Source organism: Ambystoma mexicanum, chromosome 1p (assembly GCF_040938575.1).
Source record: "Ambystoma mexicanum isolate Mex_15411 chromosome 1p, UKY_AmexF1_1, whole genome shotgun sequence".
In the NCBI taxonomy this organism is placed as follows: Eukaryota; Metazoa; Chordata; class Amphibia; order Caudata; family Ambystomatidae; genus Ambystoma; species Ambystoma mexicanum.
This window is the reverse complement of record NC_090921.1, coordinates 238,787,761-238,807,775: the sequence shown is the minus strand read 5'-3', so window position 1 is coordinate 238,807,775 and position 20,015 is coordinate 238,787,761. Positions and strand designations below refer to the sequence as shown.

The 20,015-nt window shown below is 46.3% G+C and overlaps 1 protein-coding gene across 6 annotated transcripts in view; it reads left to right on the top strand.

The window, feature by feature from the left end:
* LOC138568528 (V-set and immunoglobulin domain-containing protein 1-like) overlaps nucleotides 1-20,015 on the top strand; it is a 109,321-nt gene that overhangs the window by 18,650 nt on the left and 70,656 nt on the right. For 5 of the 6 annotated variants that reach the window (XM_069646441.1, XM_069646444.1, XM_069646445.1 and 2 more), the window contains exon 2: nucleotides 12,236-12,457. The gene's annotated coding sequence lies outside the window, so the exon portion shown is untranslated. Of the gene's footprint in view, nucleotides 1-12,235; nucleotides 12,458-15,954; nucleotides 16,141-20,015 lie in introns of all 6 variants that reach the window. The other variant, XM_069646443.1, reaches the window with a different exon arrangement.

The window sequence follows — 20,015 nt, the reverse complement described above, 5'->3', positions numbered from 1 at the left end:
GTACCTTGGTATTGGACCTAGCATTCTGGATTCTTTCATTATAGATTTCCCTTTTGGTGCTATGAATGGCAGTTTTATAGAATGTGGCCGCAGCAACAAAGATCTCTTTGTTAGTAGTGGATGGGTTGTTTCTCCAGCTAGATTCAGCTGCCCTCTTTTCGTTACGAAGTGATTTTAGCTCTGCTGTAAACCAGTTATTTAGGTTGATGGTGGGTTTGGCTTTTCGGAGCGATTTTTGTTTTTAGCTCGCTCCAAGGTGTTGTTAGACCTTTCCACTAGAAGGGAGGGGTCCTTGTCGTCGTTAGGTGAGTTGATGACGGGCTGTAGCAGTGGCAGTAGGTGTTCTAAGGTTAAGTTGCGCTTGTTCCTAAACATGGTGGGAATCATGACTGCTGTATTCAAACCTAGTTGCACCGGCCACAACAGTGTCAGTGCGTGAGCCACGTGTTGCAGGCCCAGGAGCCCCAACTATTCCGCCCTTCCACTGGTTCCCCACCCACATGGCCGAAGGCATTTCTTTAGGGGACATACATTTGAGGGATTCATCCCTATATTTCTTCAAGTGGAGGGGAAGCACGGGCCAGGCTGTAACTTGGGTGGAGAAGCCGGGGTCATTTTATCCCAGCATCCTTTGCACCTGTTTTTTTCCTTATCTGCCCAATACTCCCTGCCCCCTCCCTGCATCGTATGTTTTAAGTCGAATTTCATGACAACAAATTTCACACACGACACACCTGTCAGGTTTTGAATGCTGATGAAGATAGAACCGATTTTTTTTGTGACTTATGCTCTCCAAGAGTTTAATGCAGAGCTGAGGGGCCCGGGGTTTGCTGGGCCATGACGACGTACATAGCTGTAGCGGGCTTTGCCAAGTGTGAGGCTCTGGAAATAAACTGAAGAAAGCTAAACATATTTTTAGGGTTTGTAGATGTGTAAGACATGGGGGCCTACTTTTCATTTTCATTATGGGTGCAAAAATCTCCCCCTTAGTAAGCAAACAACTGGGCTTGGCTGCTTCCCAAGTGGAAGCCGGGCGTTTTAGAGCACATTTTAGAGACAGAAAATCTAAAGGAATTATATGATATGATATGGCATTTGTAACGCACCTATACACAAGTGTTTCAAGGCGTGACGAGGCAAGGAAGGGGGGACAGAGGGAAGACAGAGACAGCGATCCTACTAGGTCAGGTGACATTGAGATCGCGCAACTGCAGGGGGGAGGCGAAAAGTGCCAGGGGAAAGGCGAGGGGGCAGTGCTTTACAAGGGATCACAACAATAACAAGAAGTGCGTCCAGCAGGCGACAGGTGCAAGGGTCAGTGCAGACATCAGGTGTCCAAAGGTGCAGGTAGGGGGACTCTAGGGTTAGAGATACAGACCCAAGTGCAAGGGTTGCCGGGAGGCAGTGCGGGTGTGCAACTGGGCGGGCCAGGGCCTGAGCCTGAAATCGGGGAGTAGCCAGGTGACCAGTGCACTATCAGACAGGAAATCAGCAGGGGAGAGGAAGAGAATAGGCAGAAGCAAAGAATTATAGGTTGATCTCAAAATTTAATATCTCTGCAACAGTCACCTAACCTGCTTTGCTACCTTCCATCTTTCTGCTTTGGGGTCTGTCACTCAAGATCAAAAAGTCAAAACTGCAGGTGGTTCCTTGCAGTCTCACTTGAAAAGTAGAGTCGGCAGCTGAAAAGTGTAACATCTCTACAAGGGCAACGTGTGGTTCATGCCCTCTCCTATAGGGGCAAAGTGTGGTTCATGCCCTCTCCTATGAGGGCAAAGTGTGGTTCGTGCCCTCGTTGCTGCAGAATCAATGGGGCTGTTGCCCCCTTGACACTTGCAACAGATGATTTTCCTTTTAGTTTTGGCTCTACTTTGGTGTTTAATGGCCACCCAGCTTCCGCCAAAATGATTGCCATAGGCTGTGTAGAGCGTATGATCACATCTCAGTTGGTGTATAGTGAGCAGGGGCATTAGGTTAAAGCAGAGGGAACAGACATATTTTTCCCTGCGGTTTGTATTTGCTAATGATCCGGACATGCATTTGCACTATTTACAAATAAAAGCAACATTGAGTTAATAAAACGCAGTCAAATTTCAACCCTCATGATAAGGAGTTAGGAGCAAGAAAAATGCTCAATTACCCCTCTTTTAGTCTACCTTTTGGAGTGGTCAGATGGAACAGAGAAAAGGGATAAATTATCTAATTCATTTACCCAAGTTTCATATGTATTAACAAAATTATTGTGCCAAAGAAGTGAACATATAAAAACACATTTTAATCAAAAATTCAATTAAGTACATAGTTGTGTAGTGTATGCTTTCCACAAGGCATCACTAACACTTAAATTCATAAAAAAAATTTTGGCAAACTATTTGAAAACCAGATCCAGAATGCTTGTGTGTTTGTGCCAGTTATGGCTAGGGTTAGTAAGTGACATTCATAATTAATCGCAATGACAAGATGTTGATGCCAGAATCTATTATGGCAGGGGAACAGGCTATCAATGTACAAAAATGATCTAAGAAATCGTTTTCATAAAAAGACAACGTTGTTTTAGGTGTCTGGGGGATTTCTACAAATGTTTCGGCTGAACTGAGTGTCGTGAACACCTTCCCTGGTGTTCTGCTGTTGTTGTTTTTAGCCTGTTCCCCTGCCATAATAGATACTGGCATCAACATCTTGTCATTGCGATTAATTATGAATGTCACTTACTAACCCTAGCCATAACTGGCACAAACACACAAACATTCTGGATCTGTTTTTCAAATTGTTTGTCACATTTTTTTAATGAATTTAAGTGTTGGTGATGCCTTTTGGAAAGCATACACTACACAACTATGTACTGAATTGAATTTTTGATTAAAATGTGTTTTTATATGTTCACTTCTTTGGCACAATAATTTTGTTAATACATATGAAACTTGGGTAAATGAATTAGATAATTTATCCCTTTTCTCTGTTCCATCTGACCACTCCAAAAGGTAGACTAAAAGAGGGGTAATTGAGCATTTCTTCTTGCTCCTAACACTATATAAGTGGTCCCGCTATTGCTCAATCCCCCTTTGACAAAAATCCTGGGACTTACCCATTTTTTCGCCCTCATGATAAGGAGAATTGTATCTTGAACTTAGTATTGGAGTTTTTACTGCTACAAAATTAAAATTGGCTTCTTTTTAAGGTAGGCGTTTTTCTCTTGCTGGGGTTTAATACCCGTGTGTTTTCTTTCACATTTTCAGGTTCCTCCTGTGCGCAGGCGCGTTGTTCTTTAAACAGCACATGTTCGTCGGTTGGCCTGGAGCATCAACTCCCCGGCGCTGGCCTCCTGCTCGTTTAGGGCATCACTGCCCAGGCCCCACACGAAGGAAGCACTGCCACGGCCCCCTACGAAGGCAGTGGCTGCCACTGCCCCCTCGAAGGAAGCATTGACCCTGCACTCCATGAAGGAGGCACTGCCCCTGCCCCCCTCAAAGGCAGCACTGCCCATGTCCCCCCACGAAGGAAGCACTGCCCATGTCCCCCCACGAAGGAAGTACTGCCCATGCCCCCCACGAAGGAAGCACTGCCCCTGCCCCCCACGAAGGAAGCACTGCCCCTGCCCCCCACGAAGGCAGTGGCTGCCTCAACAGATCAAAACAATGCTGTCACGCAATACTAGCATAACTAAAATACCTGGGACACTTTCTGCAGCACCCACCACTTACAGGCTACCCACCTGGAGGCGCAGCTTATGTTCATTTGCTAGACGGATAGCTCACTGAGTTAGGTGCTTGCTGCTTAGATCTGTGTTGCGCACTGCAGGCCACATGTCCAAGTCAAGAATGTCTAACAACACAGGTGCTGAGACGCAAGGCAGCAGGCGCTATACAACCTTACATATTATCAGTTACTCGTGTTTACCATGGCCCACGAACAGTGCCTTTGCATGCATTTTATTCTGATAGTATTTTGATTTGTATAATGCGGGCGCACTGAGGCCTAGGGGCGTGCTGCGCATGTGTTCAAGTTTGCTAACGCAGAAAGGCACTAATCAGGCAACGGGACAGAGGGGGGGGGGGGTTGGGTATTCATCTTCCACAGTGGCTGCGAAGCACCACATCTCTGCGGGTATTCCACACAACGCAGCAACACAGAAATACTAGGGGCACTAAACAAAGTCCACAGCCGGTCTGGGAGCTGGTAGTACATTAAATGCCAGCTCCGTCACTCCCCTAGAAAGGCTTGATCAGGTAAAGCTTGTCCCAGCAGTTTAGTTAGTGCATTCCTGAAATGTCCTTAACATTCTAGCTCCTTCAGACCAGAGAGCAGGGGTCTGCAACCTTTGGCTCTCCAGATGTTTTGGACTACAACTCCCATCATGCCCCATTATTGGCTATTCTGACTAGGGCTGATAGAAGGTGTAGTCCAAAAGATCTGAAGAACCAAACACCCAGGGCCTAGGTGCTGTCTAGAAGTAAAATCTATTGGCATGGGAAGGGGAGCTAGGAAAGAGATGTGATGTGAGAGGGTCCACACAGCCTCTGGGTGTTTGGCTTGTTATCCACCCATCGGCTGCCCTTGGCTATGCTACTCCCTATGACTATTGTCACCGACTACCTGCCCGTCCTAGCTCAAAACTCAGAATCCTGAAATCTCTTGGAGATATCTCTGGACCTGTGTTGGGAAGGAGAGAGTGTCTTCCCAGCCCCTAGTCTATTCCGAATGAGAAACAAGCGATAGACCGCACTTTGAGAGCAGGGGGGCGGGAGGGTGTGCGCAGGAGAGTGCACAATCGCGTACTGCATGCATTAGGAGCTATATAGTAGAGGCAAGTGTAAACACCATCTAAGTTATTAGCAGCCATTTTGGAACGTAGGCCCAAGCGCAACGAAAAGCACCAAACGTGTTAGTATTAGACCTGCATTATTAGCATAAGACATAACCCAGACCACGACTGAGCTTCAGGGAATTACAAGCCTTTCATTATCTAGGAGGCTGTATTCCTTCGCACGACAAGAAGAATGTGCTGTGCAAGGCCATGAGAAAGGGGCAGATCGTCTTTTAGCAGTTATCTTTCCACGATACAGATAGCATGGCCCCTCAGCCCCAACTTTACAAAAGTTACAGCCTTCATATGCTTTGATCACAAGGCCCCCACATACCACGGTGCCAGCCACCACTGCCAATAAAGCTGTAAGACCCCCACTCGATCAAAAAAGATCAGAAAGCAAGGTTATCTTGTCTTCACATTTGGGTCACGTGATTTGTGCTGCAAGGTGCTGGGGAGGAATGAAATTATAGCCGAAAATGAGGGTGGAAGACCTTGGGAGGTTGCTGGCGCATCTGGGAATGAGTGAAGTATGCAAGTTAGTATGACCTCGGCTCTCCCCCTGGTCCCATATCTGTGTCTGCCAGGTGCACTGTTACAGTGATAAAGTAGCATTGTTTTTAAAGTAACCAATTGATTATGAGGCTATATTTTACTGCGTATGATGAGCCCAGCAGCACCCACGTGGATGGAGACGGACAAGAAGGCTGGGACCAATTGCCTAGCATCCCCTATGGAGTGGGCCACCCATGTATAGGGTCTCTCCAACCAGCCACGCAGGTTTTTACTGTATATAATGATGTCACTGATGACAATTTGTACCCTCATAAGGTTCTGCTCGTGCAGATTTTGACAGATTGTGCTGCAGCAGCAGAGTTCTTTGCTGATGTACTTCCTCTTTGTAGGAATAAAAACTTGTTGTCCTTGCAAGCGGTGTCTTGGGCCTTTTTCACTAGTCCGGTTGTATTTTTTTGTGGTGTGATCGTGCAAGAGTTTGCCTTCACCTGCAACTCTAAACAGAAAACAGAGTCCATTGACAGCAACCTCTGCAGGGAAACAAAGATGGCGGCAGCAACAAGAATTTGGCATCCACCCACAAGCTACTACACAGGTAGCAAGCAATACGTGACTCTCCATTCTAGCCTGAGACTTTGCTGCGCATGCTGTCAACATAAACAGAGACGCTACCAGTGTGTAGCACCCTCAGCTGCCTCAAAAGGAGTCAACCTCAAGCATTCATTGCGTGGATAAAGAATATGCGTATAAGTGTGCTTTTTACCTCGGTGGTTCTGGTCCTATATTTCCAGCGCACACTTCAGACATCCTACGAACAGATTACATCATAGACGCCGAGTGCAGGGGAGGCATGCACTGGGATCCAAAAGCGGCCCTGGATTATTTTTTTCAAAATGGATCCAAATTAACATATAGTGGAAGCTTTATAACAAATTCTTTACTTCATCCCACTCAAGGGGCCCAGAGTGTAGAGGCTCACCGGGAAATTGCAGAGTTCCCTGCAGGCTCGTCCACCACTGTGCTCATACTGCACTCTCCAGTCACATGTGTAGTTCTCTATAACATGTCCTCTAGCACTCTTGTGTCGTGACAAAGGAAGCAGTGCAAGTCATTCCATACACACACCCTTCAAAAACCATGTGACGCTGCCTACTAGAATAGTTTCTACAACAGAGGCAACACACGCCTGATGCCAGCATTCACTACAGGCCCCACGCGGCTTCTCAAATCGCGGAATAGGTTGCTCGTTACTCTTGTTGTTCAATCACTGACTGGATTAGTGCTTGCCAATTATTTTATTTCTCAAAACCTCTTAACTAAAAATGCCATATGCAAGAACTTCTAAAAGGAACTAATAAAGGGAGCCATAAGTACACCAGGGCCACCGGCATTGGCTCAGCCAGTTGCTCCAGGAGTATTTGATCTTGCCTCCACTCCCTCGGAGTGCAGCACTGGGAGGCAGATAGTGGTGGTCTCACCATCAGTCCCAATCTCCAATAGATACTCTAGCCTAAGTATATCGGATGACGTTCCAAACAAAGGGGGGCAGCAAGGAGGGAACAAGAGGAAAAGGCTTAAAGGGGGGCAGAAAACTGCCAATAAAGGGGTCCCATCAGGAATTGGTGTGAAAAGGTCTGCGTCCAAAAGGAAGGAAAGGAATGCTTCTAATGTGGAGAACGGACCGTGCACCAAACCTGATGGAGGACGGAATATTTTGCAATTAGCGACTGAAATGGTAAGCATTAAAGAGACTGTTTGTAAAATGTTGTCTGAGGTTGGCCTGTTAACAGTAAAACGAAATGGGCGTTGTGTAAATGCGGTTGTATACTAATTGACCTTTTCACAATTTACCTCGGGAGAATTGACCTCAGGAGAATTGACCTAATATAGAGGGTCAAGTAGGACATATATGCGGGGGGAAACCCCCCCCACCCAATCCCCTCATATTATTTATAATCCAAAACCAACCCAATACATAAATAAAATAATATAAAGGTCAATTGTGCAGAAGGTCTATTGGGACCACTATAATTAGGTCAATTGTGCAAAAGGCCAATTGTAAAAGGTCAATTTGGGTAATACCGTAAATGCACCAGGAGGTTCTAGTCGCTTGGGACTGAGCAAGGGAGTGGGTTGTTGCACCCCAAAACTACCATTGAAAGCGGCCTGGAGCCCAACGAAGGGGCACCTTAACAGCAGCCAGGGCCGAAACACAAACCCGATGCCTGGTTCTGTAGCTAACCACCCAAATTGGGCTGGACCAATCATTAAATTGATAGAAAAGCAGACAGAACAAGGTCCTAGTGGGCCAAGGAGTTCCCCTAGTCGCATGAATGAACCAACCCATCCGGTCCAAACCGGTCATAGCAGAGGGCAGAATTATTATCTGTACTTGGGAGGGCCAAAGGGGTGTGCAAGATCTAACGCCTCTCCCCCCCAGGATGGACTTTAGAAGTGGTTTGGCAAACATTTTGTAGTCATGAACAATGTGCCGAAACTAGGAAGCGTGCCAGATGGGAGCCAAGACGTACTTACAAACAAAGTAATCCATTGGATCTGTCATTGGAGGGAATGTGTCTCTGTGATCAGAGAAGATATATTTGCCTGAAAAAAATGTAGTCCACCCAATAGTAGGGACAGCTCTATCCAAGTATTTCTGAGAGAAGAATGGCTGGTCCAGGGACTATTGACAATTGAATTCAGATCATATTCCCTTCTAGGTTGTAACATCTCCCTTAGGGCCAATCTTCCTGTGGCTGGACCCATGCCCCCACACCAAGAACAGAGAGTCCAAGCCATAGGAAATGCAAATATGCCACAAACAATGCAGATGTGTGGGCCAGTTGGTAGGAGTATTGGTTTTCAGCGACCTTTGGCGCATTAAGGCTTAGAGGGAGTGGATTGACTGATACCAGTCATTGTAGCCCCAGTTGTCAATTCGAGCACTCCTCTCAAGCTGTTGTCCTGGAATATGGCAGGGTTTATAAGCATCTGGCTCATAGAGAGTGGGTAAGGTCCATGGGAGATTATAATGTCATCTGCCTCCAGGAGACATGGGCCACAGAAGAGGTGGCTATTCGGGTTAAAAGCTGCCCTTAATTGGGATGTTAAGCAGATCAGTACCGGCCCATCAGACCTCCATCGTTTGGAAATGAATGTGCCTGGTAATCAGCCCATAATATTGTTTAATATTTACAACAGGTCCAATGATAAAAAAAATCCCTAATGTGACCACCACACTCCAAGACAGTGTATATAAATGGGAACGGGGTGGCAAGAAAAATTACGGGATTGTCATCATCGGGGACTTCAACATCCAATTGGAGCCTGTAAGGGATCTTGAAGGGCTGTGGGAAGACCAGGATGAGGCGTGGGGCATCCCACGCGTAGATGCAAGCTTCACAGTGCTAAGCCATAGCACTGCCGTGGACAACACCGGCCCCTATATAATTTAGAGCTGAGGGCTTGTAATGGACGCTTCCCCACAGACCAGCCTGCTACTGACACCTACTATGGATCTAATGGCAGGACGAGAATAGAGTACACTCTGGTATCAGCGCGAGATTGGCATAATGTGGTTGGTTTTCAAGTAATTGATCGTCTCGAAAGCAATCACAAACCGATAATGCTTCTTCTCAATGAGAATGGCACATTTAACACAGTGAGCATCACAAGTACATCTGACATCACAGTTACAGGGCACGCTCGCTGATCAGTAAAATGGACATCATTAATCCAGAAAGACCCGATTACTTGGACATATGGTAAAATATTGGGGGTCATCGAGCATGCACTTGGGGAAGCACTGACCTTGGTTTGATACTGGAATATGCAAAAGTAACTGGTCATATTCAGCCTGTTTTCACTACCCCAAAACCTCGTATTCTTAATGGCATGGTTTGATACTGATTGTAGAGAGGCCAAAAAAAAGCTGCTTGTCCACCTGAACATAACAGATAAAGTGGACAGGGAGGTACGGCATACCCTTAAAAGTGCTTACGACACGATAGTGACAGCTAAGAAACAGCCATACATGGGTGCCAAATGGGACTCTATGTTGGAGGCTATCAAGGGAGGAGACTCGGCAAGTTTTGGAGATATGTTACAGAAAGAAAACTAAAGGGGTATGTGATTCTTCAAACTTGTATTGCCCCCGGTATGTGGTACAAGCATTTTGAGGTTTTGTGCGGACTCCCAAGTGGCACAGGGAAGAAGGAGCCAGCATGTGCCCCTATGCTAGGTACTCAAGACAACTGGGGGAGCCTGCACCTAGAACTTACAGTGAACAATGTAGAAGAAGCGATTAGATTACAGGCAGGAGGAAAAGCGCCAGGCCCGGACAAAATCCCAATTGACCTGTACAAGAGTGAGCCGTTGGTATGGGTTCCAGTGTTAGGATGTGTTGTCATTGCTATGCTGGCCTCGAACAGAATCCTTGAAACCTGGAATTGTGCCAAGATAGTTCAAATTTTTAAAAAGGGAGACAGGCTGGAACCTTCCAATTATCGTCCAATCACCCTCTTGGACGCGGCAGGCAAAATATTTGCCACAGCGGTGCTGAAACATCTCCAGACATGGGTCAAGACCACACTCCCACTGAATCATCTGCACGCAGGCTTCCAGGCAGGCATAAGCACCATAGGTCAGAGTTTTCAGCTGTACATGATTATACAAAATCATGGAGTAGTAACGAGGACTACGTTGTACGTGGTGTTCATTGACTTACAGACAGTGTTCAGCAGTCTGCCAAGAGGCTTACTGTGGGATGCAGTACAGACTAAAAACATTCCTGTAAACCTTTTAAGTCTGATACACTTCCTCTATCCTAACAACACTGCAGCGGTCCGCTGGAGCTTGGCGGGGGATGTCACAAAGCCTTTGGCAGTAACAAGAGGGGCTTGCCAAGGCTCTGCCCTGGCCCACTTGCTGTTCTGTGTATACATAAACTTGATCATTGACCTGCTCCTTAAGATTCCCTCAGATCCCCCATGGCTGGGCAGTGACCGAGGCCTGCCCATTTCTTTGCAGACAATGCAGTCTTGCTGTCCACCGCCGGCCTCAGAATTGCTTGTGGCTTTAGCTTGCTTCTCAAAAAAATGTGACAACTTGAAGCTGGAGATCAACACTACCAAGACCAAGTGTATGGTCTTCAGCCCATGAAACTCTAATTGTAAAGCCATGAATCCAAGTCTGCGAGGTGCCATGCTTGAACAAGCTCCTTGGAACGATTGCCTGGGTGTACACTTTGTAATTAGTGCAAGCTAAGCTAACCAACTGTTAAAGGCTAAGGCTACTTTGGAAAATAACAGTGGTGCCATGAAGAACTTTCATTTTGATTACGGTGGAGGTGCAACCAAACCAGTATTTGAAATCTATCAGGCACATGGAAAGGCATCAGGCCTGTATGGGACTGATATTTGGGGACATGTAAACACCACCTCTTTGTCTGTAATTGAAAACAAATTCATGAAAAGTACCCTTATGCTGTTCCAAAGTGCTGTGAGAAACCTGAAGGTGTCTCACACGCTAGTCCCCATGGGATCTGTCATCCAGGTAGCCAGGACACGGCCATCGCTATTGGATCCAGTTCCTGGTGGTGGACCAATGCGGGAGGATCACCTGGGTGATGGATCCTCAAGGAGTGGAAGTGGGACACCGAAGGTCGAGATGCGGTATCCCCTTCCTTGTGGCACCTTTTCCCCATCCTACCTAGTAGGATACGTAGAAACTCGACCCCCCCCCCCTTTTCCTACATGAACACTTTCCCACAGCGTGAACGCCAACGGACTAATGCCCGAGCCGTTTACCTGACATGTCCCAACACAAGGGTTAGGCAGAGCCAGGCAATTACTGACAAATACACACACCTGGCTACCTTTTCCCTTCCGCATAGGGCTAAAAGGCTGAGCACACGACCACACTCGGAACAAGGCCGAACGTACGAGGAAGCACCCATTCCAGGACGGCAGTTCAAATGGAGGAGAAAGGCGAATAGACCGGAGAGGACGTAAAGGAGGGAGTTGCTGAGGGTGCGGACACGTGTTTTCGACCACACAAGGGTCTTTATCAAGACAATGTTAGTGTTTCTTAGTGCTCTGAATGGTGAGGCTTGATGCCTTAGGCCGTTCATTTCATAACTGCACTGATTAGTGTTTCTGAGGTGGCCCGGTGCCTCGGCTGTAAGTGTTTCCCATGCTAATTGATCAGTCCGATGGAGCACAGAGGGTGAGGGAACCAGGGCTGAGCCTCATGGTCTCTCAGCGCAAGTGTAAACTGGTGGAACAATAGGTCATGAGTGGTCCAAGATGCAGCAGGTGAACACATAGACTGGCAGGCACGTCGAGCTGCATGTGCTGGCAAGGGGAGATCCGTGGCTGGTCCACATATTGCACCCATCTCATGTGCTAAAGGCCGTGGCTGCTGGCCATGGGACCACGCAGAAGATACTGCATAACAAAACCCTTGACATTCAGTGAAAAAACATTAGTTAAGAGAGAGTTAAGATGACCCACCTTATTGCAACAAAGCCCACAAAATTTGACGCATGTGGGACGTGACGACAATCTTAACTCGGATTTACGTGTGTTGATCAGCTCATGATCAACCATGACATCCTGGGTGACATCTAAGCCACGCATGTTTTGGGTCAGTCCTCATGCATTTCTAACTGGATGTGTTATTCCTAGAGATTTAAGCCTACTTGGAGTGCACAAATATGCCCCAGACAATTACTTCTTCAGAAGGTATTTAGAAAGTCTCTGTAAATATGGTCAGTCACTTATGACTATGTAATCAGGCCTAAATGTGTACATGGTATAATTCTACGCACATACCCGCTCATCCTTCGGCTACTGTCTCTAATCAAGTGTATAATAATAACAAGATCCAACTTTTCCTCTCTTTCTCTTGGAGCAGATTCTCTCAGTGCAGGTAAAAACCAGTCCAGCATATGTGGTGCCTGGCATGAAGCAACGCGCCGACACGCTATATATCTTCCAAACCCTGAAGGGGCAGAGGATTCCTCTATGGACTAGACCAAAGGTAACGTCTCCACAGAGCAAGAGGATGATCAGGAAGAACACAGGAGGCAGTAGTCTGCAAAGGAAAGCGTCTGAAAAACCTTCTCCAATACCAAAGGTGAGCAATGCTGACTGATCCTATTCTCCTGTGCATATTATTTCTACCTCCCCACCTCTTCAGTCCCTATCTTTTCCTCCTGCTTATCCCTCATTTTCCCCAACGGCCCGCGACCGAGGAGTCATTTTTGATTCGTCCATTTCTTTCTTTGTGCACATCTCCAACACTTCTCATATCTGCCATTTTCCTCCCTGTAATATTCCCCTCAATTGTGCCTGTCTTTCCTTCACACTATCAAACTCCTAGTTGCCTCTTATCTTTTCTTGTCTTGTCTTGTCTACTGCACTGCCCTTCTGGTAGGCGTCCCTGTTCCTTACTTTGCCCCTCTTCGGTCAGTTTACAACTCAGAAATTCCCCTTCCCATTCCCCTCGTCCCTGCCCGGAAGTCCCTCCCCTTTCCCTTTGCACTTCTCGTTCTCACACTTGCACGATCTGAGTGACACAAGGCCTAGTAAAATCGTTTGTCTTGTCCTCCCTCTGTCTTCCCTCCCTTGTTTTATCACGCCCAGAAACCCTTGTGTACAGGCGTGTTATAAATGGCTTATCATATCTCATGTTCTTTTTACCAGCCTTCTCTTCTATCACATCCTCTCTTCACTCCTTTTCCCTTCATTCCTTTGACTCTCACCTTTTTTTTCATTTCCTTTGTATTGTTTACAAATGTATCCGTAGCCTTGCCACATCCATTCTTTCTTCCCTTATTACTTTATAATATCCTTCTTGCTCTCTTAACAGTTACATCTAACCTTCCCTATGCCTCATCTCACTTTTTCCTATTCCCATTACTAGCCCCAAAACACTAGAATTATCTTCCTCTATCTGTTTGCTCTTGTACTCTACTCTACATATCTTTCGTACCTGCTTGAAAAACATCCTATTGTCTGATCTTTGAAATGATTGATTGTCTCTTTCTGACACTGATTGCTTATTTCATTCGTCACCTTATTCATTGCACCATTTCTATGAATGCTTGTTCAGCCCTTTGGCGAAAGCGCTTCATAAATTCTAATGAATAAACGCTCCATTGATTGCTAGGTCAGTGTGTGCCATAGTATACTTAAATACATGCATCAATACATGCATTGCTCAAAGGTCTTTGGTTGGAAGACATTGGGGAGGTAATCCCAAAGGTGACCCTACAGCTGACTCCACTCTCCCAACAAGTGACGCAGGACATTTCGAAGAGTAAAATATTCCACTGGTTATCATTTCTTGCTGCCACCCCCCCCACACATTTTATGGGGGGTGTTGCCCATGGTGTAGAGGGCCTTCCTCATTCGAGCATATGCAGCAGATCCTTTGTCCATTTCCAAATTTCAAATTGTTGGTCAGTGACTGTTTTGACATAGGGGAAGTGGTACAAAGGGACTCCGTCTCTGTCTCCTATCTGCTTTGCTTTATTGAATTATTTTCTTTTGTATTTATTAAAGGGATGAACATAGTATGGGCCTAGCCACATGGGCAATGGAACGTTGCGCCTTTAAAGCCAAAGAGACAACTAAAAATTGGAACAGTGATACTGTTGGTGTCAAGAGCAGAAACTATTCTCTCCTCACATCACGGACAGTGCCAAGAAGGTTGACTGTCAGCTGCACCTCTTCAGAGGCATTCTCCTTTTCCTCACCTTCCCCAGAAACTCAATGTCTCCAGAGCTCAGGTCCTCTCCAGTCTGGACTACTGCAACAGCCTCTTCCTCAATCTGCCTTCCTCTACTCCCCGCCCTCTGCAAGTAATCCAGAATAGGACTGCAAGACATATCCTTGGCCTCAAGCCTAGGGACTGCATCTCTCCAGCCCTAACATCTCCCCACTGGCTCACGCCTGCTGCAAGGATCAAGTCCAAGATCCTCTGCATCATCCACAAAGCTTTCTGGTGCCTGGGACCCCACTATATCCAACCCTCTCTCCCTAAATACCTCCCTGCTAGAGCCCTTAGGTCTTCCTGCTCCAACTCTTGGCAGATCAGACTTTTCCAAGCAGAGAGTGGGGGGTAGACCTCTATCCTCCACAGGTGCTACCCTCTGGAATGGCCTCTCTGCCCCTTTCAGACTTAATCCGGATCTCCTAAAGTTCTGGAGACTTCTTAAAACCCTTGTTTTCTCTTCCGCCTTCCCTCTCCCCCTCCCCATATAATGTCCCCTCTCCCTCTTTGACTGACTGCTTAGTTCCTTCAGATTCTTATAGGACACCAGGCCCTCCTCGACCAGTCTAACCCTGCACTTGGTCTCCCCTGACCCACCTACTCCAACCTGTGGGCTCACTCCCCATCAGGACTGAGTCTGCACCCCTTGAGCCCTTCCAGCCCCATCCCTCGCACTTAGCATGTGGATCTTCTCTCCCCTGCAGTCTCTGCATTCCCCTGGCACTATCCACCAGGCCTCCCCTGGCACTCGCTTAACCCACAAGCTCTTCTGCCCTGATCATCACTTGCCCTCTCCGCTCTCCCCCGCACTACTTGTTACTGCACTTGCACGATCCGAATGTCACAAGGCCTAGTAGGACCATTTTTGTTTTACTTCATCCCTGTTTTTTTTTTCTTCAACCTCCTGTCTTTTTGCACCTTGAAACACCTTGTGAATAGGTGCATTATAAATAAATAAAAAAATACAAATGTAAACTTTTATACGTTCGTTTTTTTCTGCTGCCACTTGCCAGGGAGAAGCTCATTATGAACGGTGGGTTGTTCCCCTCTTCTGCTCCTAAAGGCACCCAAAGTCAGACCATTTCCAGTGGGCCAGTAATTTCCATGCCGGGTCTGCGTGCACCCTGCATGCACCATGGTGAGATCGGTGGTAGGCTACTGCTTCAGCAAACTAACCTGGCCTGCATCCAATCACCTTACTTCAAAGGGTGATCCAGGTGAATAACCGCCAATGGCCTTTGTAATGCACATGTAGGACAGACTAAACATTCCTTCAGAAATGATTGCCAGTATTGATTAGGAGTTCCTCCGAAGCTGTAGCACTTGAAGGAAACTATTTCTGCCATATACAAAGTGCAGATGCACTTTTCAGTCAGTTGCAGGAACTAGCAGGTATGGTTCGTTTTTGCATTCTGCGTCCCATTCATAGGAAGCTAGATTTTTGTGGCTTCATCTTTCTGGAGGCTCCAGTAACAAAGTTTGAATGAAGGTTTCTTCACATGGTCCCCTACTCCATTGATCCACCCATTTCACCATCTTGGTTGATCTTGGTCATGAACCAATGTACAAACTATGAATGTATCCAGTTGTATCATCAGTGGCCCAACCAATGCTGCATCCCTGATCTGCACATCATCACTAAATGTGTCCCTTTCATTGACAGTGATAATAATCATATCAATAACAACTTTTTATATAATTATCAATCAACCACACAAGTTAGACATTTAAACTTCTTATAGCTATATCATGTTTTGAAAGTGCTTGTTGTTGGGATATTTTTATTTCAACCATTCAGGCTTAATAACTTACACCTTATTTCCTTTTTCTTGTATGTGGGGTTATTTGAAGAACAGAGAACAGAGATGTCTAATTCGATTAGAAATTACTTGTATAGATGGTGGAGGCATTCCAAAGAAGTGTGCCTGTACAAAAGCATGAAGTTGAGAACGACTGGGGATCCAGTGAATGAGGGTGTGAACAAGTGGGAGATAATGCCAGAAACAAGAAAATATATTTAAGAAAACATGTGACTTACAAAGGTAACATTACGCTAAGGGGGTCAAATACTTCAAACTAAAGAAGAGTACGATTTAAATATACCAAATTACATTATTGTATCACTGGAGACAGTGGTGGGATGAGATAGGAAGGGTGGGGGAGAGCAGGGGAGCTATATATTTAGCAAGAAGTGGAATTTAAGCTGAGCGTTGGAGATTCACAGTTGGGCTGACTTGGGCTAGGTGCCAGTGGAGCGGGGCAAGTAAGGAGGAAGAGCGAAAGCGAGAGGAGGCACAGGTAGTATAGGGCAGTGAGGTTGAGTGCATAGGACGAATGGGGGGAACCGTGATGTTGAGGGAACTGAGTTACAATCAGACAAGTACTGAAGAGCAAGACCATTGATAGGTTTGTAGGCTATGAGAAGGAACTTGAAAAGAGAGGAGTTGTGCATGGAGAGCCATCCAGCATGGTGGCATAGGTAGAAGTGGGGGATGATCTGAGTAGGTTGTAAAGAGTGCTGAGAAATCTGTCTAGAGGGAGGAAGGAGTAGAGAGTAAGGCCAAGGAGTAGGCTTGAGCAGCAGTCGAGTGGGGAGCACGAGAGTGGAGATTAGAGTTAATTGGATTGCTGAGATATTGCCTATTGTTTTATTAGTGAGTTAATTGTACTGATTATTTTTTATTTGTGCCTCTACATCAACTCTTAAAAGAGGCACATGTACCTCATTCTGCTACCAACCTACGGAAAGAGTACTCCTTTTGGGCCATTGTTTTCTGATTATGTGTGGATGCCACAGCCTTACTTGGTAGGTGATTCAGTCTAGTGCCTGGCGAGCTTAGATTAATCCTCTCGTTTCCTGAACCAACACAGCCCCCAAATACCTGGCCGACAAATTCTCCAGAAAAGTCTCCACCATGCCAACCAGAACCAACTACACTCAATGCCTCAACATCCCCAATTTTAAAACGGAAAACTTAGGTGGCTCCAGCTTTCTAGTGCTAGCAGCAAAGATTTGGAATGCGTTGCCCCCTATTCTAAGAAATGAACCATCCTTTCCGGCGCTCCACTGTAAAGTCAAATCATAGCTCTTCTCACTGATACCCCAATGATTCACTCGCTGCATATTTTCCATATTGTATATATTTGACTGTCTTCAACTGTTTTTCTTCTAACAAATGTCAACTAAACATCCATTCCTGTATAGAAATCTGTGTCCATATATGTATATATGTTAGAACACTGCGTGTTCATGTTATCTAATGCTATGACTGTAATAATTGTTGGCCACCAAGTTAAGCGCCTAGATACCTCTGGGTTCAGCATGCTATTTAAGCAAATAAACAAAACTAAACTAAGGTGGACCTTGAACCTCATGAACTGTTTCACAGCAGGTAAGATGTGGCGCAGAACTAATATGTACTTTAAACCCAGTAAAAAATATAATGTACACTTAAAGCTGAACATGTAGTCAAATGGATGTGGGTGGAAAGTGAGCAGGGCTCCTAAAAGTAATGAGAAGTGAAAGTTCCTTCAATTACTGCCCAGTTCTTTCCTTAAAACATACCAGCTGCAGACGTAGGAGACAGACAGAGAAGGCAGACCCGCAAAGAGAACATCTCCTTACCCAAGCTCACTCGGAGAGGGTGGAATTAGTGGGCAGATCACCTGCTGATAGGACCAATATGGATCAAACAACAATCATCTCTTTGTCCCTTCTCCTGAAGGACCATCCAATACTTCCTGTACTGCTCCTGTTCCAGCCACTAGCAGTGGAATGTCCGGGACGTTTACCTTTACCTTGCATGGGTAGGCAAGCTGCAAATGTTCAGATGTTTGTGCCTACAACTCCCATCAGACCTAGTCATGACTTCTTGAGTAGATGATAAAGCAAAATGAAGTGGGCCCACAGAAAATGCTCAAATGGCACCCACAAAGATAATTATCTGAATCTGGTTTAACAATCAGCGGGCCATCGACATTTCACTTAGTCCATGGCTCATACACTGTAGGAATGTCCAGCAGTGGATGGCAGGGTTGGGACTTGCTTGTCATTTGAATGTGTTGTTAGAGCAGCACTTGGGAGTGGTGTGATGGAGAATTAGTATTGGGGGCATATAAGCCGTTGTAGAGCTGCACGCTGATGAACACAATCTTTGACAACACATAAAGAAGGCTGATGTGAGGCTGTTTGGCGAAACCCAATGAGCAGTTTTAGAAGGAGTTCAAGGAGCTTGCTAAGAGTAGAGGTTTTTCCTGGGAGATCTGGAAATGGTTCAATCCAGTTGAAGGGTAGTCATTACCTTTAGGGTGGATACTTGATTTGGTAACCCAAAAAACACTCGAAGGTAAATGGGATGCAAAAGCATTGATCTAAGGAAGTTGACCTTAGCTTCTGACATATTTGTTATCCAGGCCCCTGCCTGAGGGAGAAAGAGGGAAATGGGATTTCCAGGGAGGAAGCCTCAAGATCCACAGTAGAAGGAACAGCAACAGACTGTGCCCCAGGGGCAGCATCTTTTCAGGGCTACAATATGGCGTTAGCACCCTGTTCCAAGGGCTGGAACGGGGGTAACAGCCTGGCAAACCGAATTATGGATAGAGCAAAGCGAGGGACTATAACGTGGGCACCGGGATGTTACCCCAGTTCCAGCCCTTGGAACGGGGTGATAACACCATTAGAACCCTGGGTTACCAAAGCATTAACCTATGGTGCTAAAAAAAAAGGAATGAATGAAAAACCTTTCCTTAGATGGTCGCAATGGCTGTGGAATGTGAGGATCCATGCAGAGCCCCTCTTCCAATGCCATGGCGGCCTGGAACAGCGAGCAGCAGGGAACCTGCTGCTGCAACAGCAAGCACCGCCACTGCAATCAGGTAAGTGGGGCAGGAGAGGGGCTTGGGAGAATAGTTTTTTTTAAACAGGAGGGTGGGGGACGATGGCTGGCTGTGGTGGGGGAGGCCGCCTGTGGGTTCCGTGCAATGCGGGCTGAGATCAGAGATTTCAGCATGCGATCAGTGGAATCTGATTGACTGCACCCCTTCCTCAGGTGCTAATGGAGAAAAGTGGAGTGCGGTGGAGTGTATGCCCACTCTACTAAGGTATCAAACAGGTCTTGGGGGTAATGGGCTAGCATACAGGTAAGAAAGGGCACAGAAAAGGGGATCAGAAGGGTCTAAAAACTAACTCCAAAGTCTCCCTTAGTGCTAGTACATTGTCTGATGTAACTGACATCCCTCAAGAGAACTGGAGATAAGGAGTTCCTTAAATGGCCTGGGTGGATTGACGAGCCTGAGCCACGGGTTATAACTAATGCTATGTCAAATCAAGGTAATACATTCAAGACATTGTAGTGGATGGGACCAAAGTCACTGTCCAGTGACGCAATGCTAGTCAAGGAATAACAGTGAGCTAGCGGTGCCTGGCACATCGCAAGCCAATCTAGCACTCCACCTCACACTCTATGCTCTCTTTCTCTCGCACTTCCTTCTCACTCTGACATGTCTGAGAGTCAAGTTGCCTGGTTGCCACACGCCGGGCAGCGTGCCCTGTTAGCCTTCCTTTACCCTTCCAACTTGTATCTCAGCCTGCTGTGCCTCTGTGCACATTCCAGGGTATACGCATCTGATGCCCTTTCTGCTATTCCTGGGTCCTGGTCTTTGCAAGGCAGAGCAAACACCACTATAGTTGCGCATATTCTATTCATGCACCCCCTTTGGTAATATGAAACACTACTTTTTTTCATGAATCCATCATTCGTTTACTTCATGTGACCTATCGAATCAGTGACCGGCGACAAGTTGGAGGCAAACGCAGTGTAGTTTATAGGTTTCTGAAGAACTAATCCTGAACAGGAATTTTGATCGTCCCCTCACTCAAGCAGGCAAACACCTAAGCTAACAGTGTTCTGTGGTGTGC